Below are 10,655 nucleotides of genomic sequence, written 5' to 3'. Positions count from 1 at the left end.
ACACATACACACACACACACATGGAAGCGAGGGGAGGGAAACGCTGCATGCAACGGCATCGGGAAAAGGAAGGGAACGGGAAGGGGAGCGGTGACAGTGGACAGACTCTCTTAGAGTCTTTCTCTCGGAGTCTCGTTGCTACTTCGGGGTTAATTCCAAATTCCATTTGCACAATGCTGTGTGTAATTTTTTTTATTGTTGTTTAGGTTTCGTTTCGTTTTCTATGTTCTGTTTTTTTTTTTTTTTATGATTATTATTGGGTTTATTACGATTTCCATTTCAGCCCTGCGGCCAAAGGGGGAAGTTATAAAGGCAACGCCCACCTTTTATTTTATACACGCTCGTGTATCCTCCGATATAATTCTGTGTGTGTGTATGTGTGTGTGTGATCGGTTTCGTTCCGGTGTCAGCTTTTTCCATAACAATGACCCAAATCTACATAGACACAACTCAGCTCAGTTCTATGTGCAACACGAGTGCATTCGTCTGCATCTGCATCTGCATCTATAGCTGCAAATGTATCTGTATCTGTATCTGCATTTGTATCTGTATCTGTGAGTGTGTTTGTGTGTGTGTTTGTGTCCGAATTATCGCACCTTTGGCATTCATTCAATTCAATTCTCTTGCATGCTTCCTTCCCTCTTCTTCCTCTTGTGAGACGCTCTTGTGTCCTTTGAGCATTCATTATTTCCGCTTATTTTTTTCTTATTTAAGAAACACCTCCGTTCTTCTCGCAATAATTCATAGTTGCTTTTCATTTTGTAATTTATTCAATTTGCTCATTCTATGTTTTTTAAAACATGTAATTTACTAGCAGATGCCTGAGAAATGAATAACATATGGAAAACGCGATCTGCATTGAGGAACTAGACAAGAAACTTTTCGGAGATCGCAAGCCTCATATTTATATATATTATATTTGAAATACTTTATTCACATAAATTGTATAATATATTATCATTATTTTACGCTATGAGCTTCTCAGAATTAGCTCAGATCAATACCTTTTTTATGGGTCAAAACTTGCCAGTACTGAGAGTGCAATCAGCGCAAAATCAACCTTCAGCTGAAAATTCATATTATAAATTATAGTAAATAAATTTATCATTATAATAAAGATTGAAATCCTTATGTTCCTGGATGATCCGAGTTATACTCCAACATTTGCAGTAATACCAGAAATGCGTTTAATAATGAAACTATTCGAGCACGTAGAGCTTCAAAACATGAATAGAGTAAGTTGATAATAATCAGCTAGTAATAAATATATATACGATAAATATATATACAAAATATAACTGCAGTTATCTCTGTCCAAGCTTCTAATCAACTGCTGCTGTTATTACTGCTGTAGAAATTCCTCACATATATCATAGATCGACTGAGCTAAAATTTAATTAATTTGTAATACTAACTAACGATATTTACTTAAAAACTCTAATGAAGTTCAATAAAAATACCAAATTGTAAGAGTACATTATGCAAATGATTAAATACCTTTGATAGGTACATCTCAGAACTTTCAATGATAAGAGTTGCTGGTTTTTATACCGGCTACCCATATACATACATATTACGTAATAGTATATCGACTTACCATATATAGTCTTCAGTATATTTTAGTATTTTTTCGGTTGCTTTGGCTGACAGACTGGTATATTTTGCAGTATATGGTATTTTTCGAACGCAATAGTATATCAATTTCGGTATGTCAACTTCGGACTTTGGTATATTTTAGTATTTTTTCTTTTGCTTTATTAGTATATTTTGTACTCGATGGTATATTTATAACTAATAGTATTGCTTTGGTTGACAGACTGGTATATTTTGTACTCTATCGTATATCCATAACGTAATAGTATATCGACACACCGAATATATATACATTTTCTTCGGTATATTTCAGTATTTTTTCGGTTGCTTTGGTTGACAGATTGGTATATTTTGAACTCCATTGTATATTTCGAACGTAATAGTAAAATTTTAGTATATCAATTTCAGACATCGGTATATTTTAGTATTTTGTCGGTTGCTTTATTGGTATATTTTGTACTCGATGGTATATTTAAAACGTATGTCAACATACCATGTATAGACTTTGGTATATTTTAATATTGATTAATCAGTGACTTATATTACAATATTGTAAATGAATTGAAATATATTAACAAAACATTATAGAGTAGTGTACTCAATACATTTGTTTTGTTGTCAGCCTTTGTTCATATTCAAATTCGAGGCTGAAGTTGAGGAGACCGCAGAGCTGAAGCCAACAATTTGAGGAAGAGGTATTCTTAATTTGATGAAACATTAAAAATTCAGTAATAAAAGGTATGTTAGAGTGAAGAAGTTGAATTTAAAATTCAGATGCCGGAGACGAAGGCGACTTACCCAATTATTATTAGTAGCAATAACAACAACAACAAGAGGAACAGAGCAGCAACAACCACAACAAGTTGCACTTGAAGAGCAAAAAAAAAAACGAGTGAAATAAAAAAAACCGGCAGCTCTGGACGATTGCAGAGTGAGCAGAGCAAAAAAGTTAATAGGACCGCATTCATTAAATCCATTTAATGCACTAAGAGGCAAATTGTGCTGAAAGAAACTCAAACAGCAACAGCAACAGAGCAACAGCAACAGAAAAAAGTATACAGCGTACTACCATAATTGCAGTCGGCTGAACACCCCATTCGACAACGGCGACGACGACGATGATGACGATGACGATGACGGCCATTAAAATGGCCAACAAATTTGCCGGAATTGAAGGATGGGTTACGTTCTTCGATACTGACACTGGCTTGGCCTGCTCTGCTCTGCTCTGCTCTGGCCTGGTATGTGAACCCAAAACGAACCGCAATGCAAAAAAGCTGAAAAATAACTCAGCAAAAAAACGAAGAAAAAATAAAACCGGTAGCTGTAACTCGACTAAAACTCGACAAAGGAGTCGAAGCTCCAACATGTGTGTGTGTGTGTGTGTGTGTGTGTGTGGCACGTCCAGCTGTACAGCTTCAGCTCCAAAAACCAGGCCATGTTGTGCTCTCTCTTTCTTTAATTACTTTCGTGGAAAACACGCGCACCATTTTGTTGCTGCCCCATGTTGCAGTTGCCTCCGCTGTTGCTGTTGCTGTGGCTACTATTATAATGGTGGCCTTTTTCCAGAGCCATCGTCGAATTGTAATTTTCTTTTGTGCCCAAGTTACCTTCTCTTTCTTAATCGTCAAACGATTTGCAAATCGCATGCAATTTCTACTTTTGACTTTTGTCGCCCCTCTTTCAAATCGCGTTGTTGCTCTGCATTTATTAATTTCCACAGTACCGCTAATTACGCAAATGTTTCCTTTTTTCCATGTGCCGAACATCATATACTCTTTCTTCTTCTTGACCAAAGATGAACATTAAAACCATAATCTAAACTGCATTTCTTTTGTAACTTAATTTTTTACCTTTTTACACTTTCAATATTCTATTTTCTGTCTCGGATGATCGATAATATTAAATGATCGTTGATTGTAAGATCAGTTTTGACGTGTAATTAGTATTGATTATTTAATTAATATTAAATCAGATCTGTTTCAACACTTACTTAGTTTCGATTATATGTCATCATAACAATAGAAATTGTATTCGAATAATTTAAAACAAAAATCCACTACCCAAAACGTTTTCTGAGTATTTCATTGAAAAACTGTATTTAAAATACAACTTAATCTTTTACTATCATCTTCCACTATCAATTGAAGTTCATTTTTATTCTTTTTACTGCAATCGCCAATTGCTGATCGATAAAATTAAGTGATTGCTTACTCCAAATGTAATTAGCAACGATTATGTTTCATGATAACAATGACAATTGTTTTCGATATCTTTCATATATCTTCAAAGCAGTTTCACACAAATACTACAATCACAATGAAATTTGTCAATATGTAATATTATGCATAAATTTATTTATATGGTGATTCTACATCAAAATAAATGAAAAAGTAACGCAAGAATATCCCATTTATTTTAAGAATCTCAGTAAATAATTAAAGTCTTGACATTTCCACTAAAAAAGTTCAGCGAGAAATTATAGATTAACATGTATAATATATAAATATAAGCCACAGAAACAAAAGTTTGTTTATTCTCTAATACATTTGCATTCTTCTCTAGCTTAAGAAAATTTTACATTTAAATAACGAAAACTATAGAATCTAATTTATATATAATCTTATCCTAATCTAACTTGAATTTTTGCATAGTTTGCAAATTAAATAATAATATAATAATACAACTTGTAAAAAACAAAGTAGTTAAATAAATGTAAAACTACATTCGTATACTATTTTGTTTAAAAGTATTTTATTTTACTCATTTTCATATTTAAAAAAATATAAATAATATGAAATATATCTATGCAATTTGGTTTATAAAGAACTAAACATTATAATTATGGATCGTATATACATAATTTCAGCATTTCACTTATCTGAGTGCTGTTCCAAAAAGAAGAAAAGTAGAAAGTAGGGCAATTTCACACCTCATTATAGTATATTAACTAAAGTCTATTCGATAATGTTGGCATTGTAATGATGTTGAAATTTTGGACTTTATTACCAGAAGTTAGTAAAAAAAGTGGTTAAAAAAGTGGAATTTGGAGAACAAAATCTCCAATCAAATATGAATATAAAAATTTGTATATATGAAAAAGCTACAAACTTAATTAAAAGGATAATTCTTTTTGGAATGTGCAACTTCATTGGATTGAAACAAGTAAGAAAGTTACAGTCGAGTGTGCGACCAGCTTTAAAAATAAGAAAAGGTTATTTTTATAGCTCTTTAGCAATTCGTGCGTATACTTTGGTATGCTCTCTAGCGACGGTCGCAGATCTTTGTAAAAGAAATATATACTGTATTAACCAGATCATTGACCAATGCACGTGCATACTGTTAGTGGACACCTTAGTAAGAAGTGTCTGAGAAATTTGTTTATCGGATCCATAAGCATTCGTCCGGCTGTAGCCTTCCCAAGCGGTGATTGCGAAGCTATAAACATCACATTTTTCGGTATATTTCACGCCATTGTAGACCTGCTCATCAAAAGGTTTGTTCAGCAATTGAATTTGAAAAGAATTTCAAGCTTACTTCAGGTGACATATACCTGTATGTGCCAGTCTCGTTTGACATACAACTTTTCAGGAATCATAACTACTACAGTAATTATTGTATATACCAAAATTTGCAACTCTAGCTTTTAAATTAGGCTTGTTATTCATTTTTTTTTGATTTGCGGGGGCGGAAGTGGGCTTGGCAAAAATTTAAAACAAACTTGATCTGCGTTCAAACAATAATAATACTGTCGAAAAAATTATAGCTCTATCTTTTATAGTCTCTGAGATCCAGTGTTTCATACGGACGGACGGACGGACAGACGGACATGCCTATATCGTCTACTTTACAGGGTCGGAGATGCCTCCTTCTACCTGTTACATAGATTTCCTGCCGGCACAAAGTGATAATACCCTTCTACGCTATGGGTAGCGGGTATAAAAAAGGCCTTTAAAATAATTCACTGAAAAAATATTCGATTAAATTATTTGTTTTTGTTTATTTATTGTTCGTTGATCAAAAAAAGTTTATATTAAACACTTAAATTACGAATAAAGTTTCTTTTATTCCCAATTTAAGTGATTAATATAAACTGTTTTTTTTGTTACACAATTCTCTATGAGATATGATGAGGATGACTAATTATATTATATGTACAGTGGCGTGCAAGTGTGAGTACATGTTTGCAACTACTGACTTTGGGTTCGCATAAAAAAGTTATTAGTAAAGTAAATGAGTCCAAATTTTTTGTGTTTATTCTTTGAATATTTATTAACAAAATCTTATACAAAATATACCAAAAAAATCGAATTGGTTTATTTACGAAATAAAAAACAAAAAAAACTCGCATGTACTCAGTTATGCTCATTTTGAACACTTTTCAACAAACATTTTTTTTTAAATACTTGGTCCAAAAAACCGATATTTGTAATTGTGATATTTATTCATTCTGGTATATTTTCTACCAAATTTGGTAATATTTATTTTAGAATAGCTCTCCATTCGTGCTGGACTCGTTGTTGCATCTCGCGTTAGCTTGCTGGTACTGATTCGTAGCGTCCCAATCATTTTCTCATTATCGACCACAAATTTTCGATCGGATTTGGATAAGGACTCTGTCCTGGCCACTCCTTTACCTTAAAATGTTGTTTTGCGATCCATACTTTGAAGATTTTGGACGAGTGTTTTGGAACTCCGTCTTGTTGAAATGTGATATCTCTCACCTTATATGCACATTTGTCAACCAAATCGCAAATATGGGTTTGAAAAATATCTAGAAAGTCTTCCTTTTGCATAGTATCATCTATTTTCACAATTGGTCCAACGCTCCACCAAGTGGAACAGCTCCAGGCCATGACATTTCCACCTCAGTGTTTCGCAGTTCCTTGTACGTGGCCTATCTGCAACGACTCCTCTGGCTTCTTCAAGCAATATTGTTTACAATCCGACTGGAATCGATTGAATTGCGTTTCATAAGACCATATAACTATTTTCCAGTCGTCCAATTCCCAAGTTTTATGGAAGAAGCCAGAAGAGTCGTTGCAGATAGGCCACGTACAAGGAACTGCGAAACACTGAGGTGGAAATGTCATGGCCTGGAGCTGTTCCACTTGGTGGAGCGTTGACCAATTGTGAAAATAGATGATACTATGCAAAAGGAAGACTTTCTAGATATTTTTCAAACCCATATTTGCGATTTGGTTGACAAATGTGCATATAAGGTGAGAGATATCACATTTCAACAAGACGGAGTTCCAAAACACTCGTCCAAAATCTTCAAAGTATGGATCGCAAAACAACATTTTAAGGTAAAGGAGTGGCCAGACAGAGTCCTTATCCAAATCCGATCGAAAATTTGTGGTCGATAATGAGAAAATGATTGGGACGCTACGAATCAGTACCAGCAAGCTAACGCGAGATGCAACAACGAGTCCAGCACGAATGGAGAGCTATTCTAAAATAAATATTACCAAATTTGGTAGAAAATATACCAGAATGAATAAATATCACAATTACAAATATCGGTTTTTGGACCAAGTATTTAAAAAAAAATGTTTGTTGAAAAGTGTTCAAAATGAGCATAACTGAGTACATGCGAGTTTTTTTTGTTTTTTATTTCGTAAATAAACCAATTCGATTTTTTTGGTATATTTTGTATAAGATTTTGTTAATAAATATTCAAAGAATAAACACAAAAAATTTGGACTCATTTACTTTACTAATAACTTTTTTATGCGAACCCAAAGTCAGTAGTTGCAAACATGTACTCACACTTGCACGCCACTGTATGTTAAATGCTTAATTGGTAAATCGATACGACTTTCCTTTAGGTGTTTTTAGGGATGAATTTCTTATTTCTTATTTCATCAATTAAATATGAGTAAATTTCGTGATCGCTCTTAAACTTTTTCTATAAGTTTATTGCTTCTTGCTTATTATGGACATATATTTCCTGATCTATTCTGAAACGTGATATTTATCCAACTTGAAGTCTATGTTTAATCATAACGTGAAGATCATGTTGCTTACATAGTTAGCATATCCAGTTGAGCATCTTCATCTTCATATTCAGATAGATGCATCCAGGTGGCATCGTGTAATCAACGAATGCCAGTGGCAAATCACTTGTTCGATGACCCAATCAGATCAGTCTTTGCGATAATCTACAGTCGAAGCAAGTGTAGAGAGTGTGGAGAGTGGATTGTAGAGTCTGTGTGTAGAGTGTAGAATAATGGGGATAAGAAGAAGGAGGAGGAGGAGGAGTAGACTCGCAAAGGCAATTCATTTTTAGTAGCCACTCAAAGGTAGCACCTAGCTACCACTAAATAACGGTAACCACAGCCATTAATTCAAAAGACGTGAAGAGCGCAAAACAACAAAACAAAACGAAAAACGAAACGAAAAAAAAAAGAAAATAAGGAGAAAAACGAAAATGAAATTCAAATGAAATTGGAGAATTGCAGCAAAATATGGCTTTCTTCGTCAGCAAAGCTATAATTGAGCTTATTATTAGCTGTTGTTGCTTTGTTTGTATGTGTGTGTTAGTGTGTGTGTGTGTGTGTTTTTGCCAAAGCGGTTTTCTCGAAATGACGCATTTTTTCGCTGGATTGCTGCTGGGAGTTTCAGCCCAAGTCTAGTTTAAAATGGCAACAGTCGCTGTGAACAGTGAAGCGAGAGCCCAGCCGCAGGGTAAGTGAGCAAGAGAGAGAAAGCAATATAAATGGTATGTGCTAAAAGTGCGATAAGCAACGAAGGGGAGCGAGCGAGAGAGGCGCATGCTCGTAAGCAAAAGCTGCAACGCAACAAAGAGCAACGTTTTGCGATTGGAGAGAAGAAGTTGAAACCGACGGACGCGGACGCGGACGCGGACGCGGACGGAGACGCGGACGCGGGACTCGGACAAACAATGAAAAACGCCTTCAACGTGACTGATTGCCACTTGGCACGCAAGCAAGCAAACAGCAGCAACAACAACAACGATGTCGATGACGGCGGTTTGACGCCTTAGCAAGCCAAACCCAACACACATTCTCGCAACCAAACCCCAACCCCAACCCCAACCCAACCCAACTCAGACTCAAACTCAGACTCGAACTCAAACTTGAAACGCAAAACTGCAGTCAACGCCATTGCGCAGTCGCGGTCGACGTCGAAGCCAGCGCAATGGCCGCCAAAGCTGTTGCGTTCCTTTTGCTGTTTTTATTTTTTTCTGCTTTTCTGTTTTGTTTTTTTTTTTTTAGTTACTGTTGCTGCTTACCATTTTGTGCGTGTATTTGCCTTTTATTTGCTGCTGGCATGCAAACCAAAAGAGAGCCACTCCCCCCTGCATCAATCGCCTACCAGTCGCAGTCGCAGTTGAAGTTGAAGTCGAACCCGAACCCGAAGTCGAAGTCTCAGGCAATCGAAACTGGTTGCAACTTGCCTCTGAGCTGCATCTTGCAACGACTTCTGTTGTTACACCTCAAAACCAGCTGTGGTGCCATCTCCTACTTACCAACATATAACATCATTTTATTTACATATTTTAAGTTCTCATGTATAATAAATAAATTGCTATAGAATCTTTATTTATATTACAAATTTATCAATTGAGGGAGCAAAAATAATTCCTTAAGAAACGTTTATTTTATGTTTTTACAAATAGTACAAAAACTATAAGAAGAGACCATCAAATAAAATACTGGAAAATATACCACTAGTTTAAACAGAAACCATAAATTAAAATATTAAAACACTAATCCATCTTCTTGAACATTTTATTTTAAAATTGCTTAAATTTCTATTATTTTTAAATATTTGCAATAATTTGTAATTTGTAATATTCACTCAAACTTTTTAATGGAGCATAAATTATTAATTAAGAAACGATTATTTTACATTTTGATTGTTTTTTCAAATATTACAAAAAATATAAAAATGTTGTCTCAGAGACCATAAAGTAAATACTAGAAAACATACCACTATTTCAAACAGTCCCATAAATTAAAATACTAAAACTCGTATCTATTTTGATGAACATGTTATTAGAAATACGCATACATTTCTATAATTTATAATTAACCAATATTACAAATTTATTAGTGGAGCATAAATTCTCACTTAAGAAACGTTTATTTTACATTTGGATAGTTTCTTCAAATAGTATAAAAAAGTAAAATACTATAAAATATACAACAAATTTAAATAGAAACTGTAAATAAAAAAATTGAAATACTAATCCACCTTGTTGAACATAATATTTTCATAATGCGTAAATTCCTAATTATATAATCGAATTCGTTAATCGATTAATCGTTTTCTTTAGCTCTAACTGTAAATTAATGGCTAGCTAATTATAATTTGAGTAATAGATGGTAATACCCAAAATAATGTTAATTATTCTTATAAAAATTGTAGCTTCTTTAAATATGAAAATCAAACTAACCCTACATTCTATACACATAGGTTTTAGCGTATTTAATTTGGATAAACTTTCATCATTCTTTTCTTTATATCTTAATTCTTATATACGAATATATTTTATGAAGTTTCATTTAGCATATTCCTACTTTATTATGATGTTATATGTGATATATTATATTCATTAATGTGTGTAAAGAATTGTTAGAAATTAGGTTAACAGCTTGTATACAATTAGTGAATAAATGAATTCATATATTAAACAGTATAGATTTTTTAATTTAAGCTTTTTTATTACTTCAGAACTAAAGTAATGCATATGTTACATATAAGCTGCATACAAAGTTTAGCTTGAACTATACTATGTAAAATATTATTATCAATAGCAGATTTTCTTGTTATTGTTTTTGGCACCGAATTAAATGAGATATATATTAGGTAAAACCAATTATTAGTTCATCCAATCATTTGCTGATTAAATTATATTGCTCAAGTTTAAATATGGTTACTTCAGAAGTCTGGGGTATCTGAGGATTAAAGATAAAGCAGTTTTTTTTTTGTTAAAGATTGATAAGCAACAGCAATGGGAGTTAATCATAAACAATACAGTAAATAGAATCTTAAGCAAATTCGAAAAAAAGCATAAGCTGTTATTAAAATGA

General features: G+C 33.4%; 1 long non-coding RNA gene across 3 annotated transcripts; it reads right to left on the bottom strand.

Moving 5' to 3' along the window:
- Window positions 1-7,559: 7,559 nt before the first annotated feature.
- LOC133849257 (uncharacterized) lies at window positions 7,560-9,214 on the bottom strand. Of its 3 annotated transcripts, none has more exons than XR_009895349.1 (3): window positions 9,089-9,214; window positions 8,852-9,029; window positions 7,560-7,804 (listed from the first exon to the last, which is right to left on the bottom strand). It is a non-coding gene; the product is annotated as an uncharacterized LOC133849257 (long non-coding RNA). The 3 variants fall into 3 exon arrangements; XR_009895348.1 differs by having other exon boundaries at window positions 8,852-9,023; XR_009895350.1 differs by having other exon boundaries at window positions 7,560-7,757; window positions 8,852-9,023.
- Window positions 9,215-10,655: the final 1,441 nt, after the last annotated feature.

This window comes from Drosophila sulfurigaster, chromosome X (genome assembly GCF_023558435.1).
Source record: "Drosophila sulfurigaster albostrigata strain 15112-1811.04 chromosome X, ASM2355843v2, whole genome shotgun sequence".
Taxonomy (NCBI): Eukaryota; Metazoa; Arthropoda; class Insecta; order Diptera; family Drosophilidae; genus Drosophila; species Drosophila sulfurigaster.
This window is presented reverse-complemented; position numbering and strand designations above follow the sequence as displayed.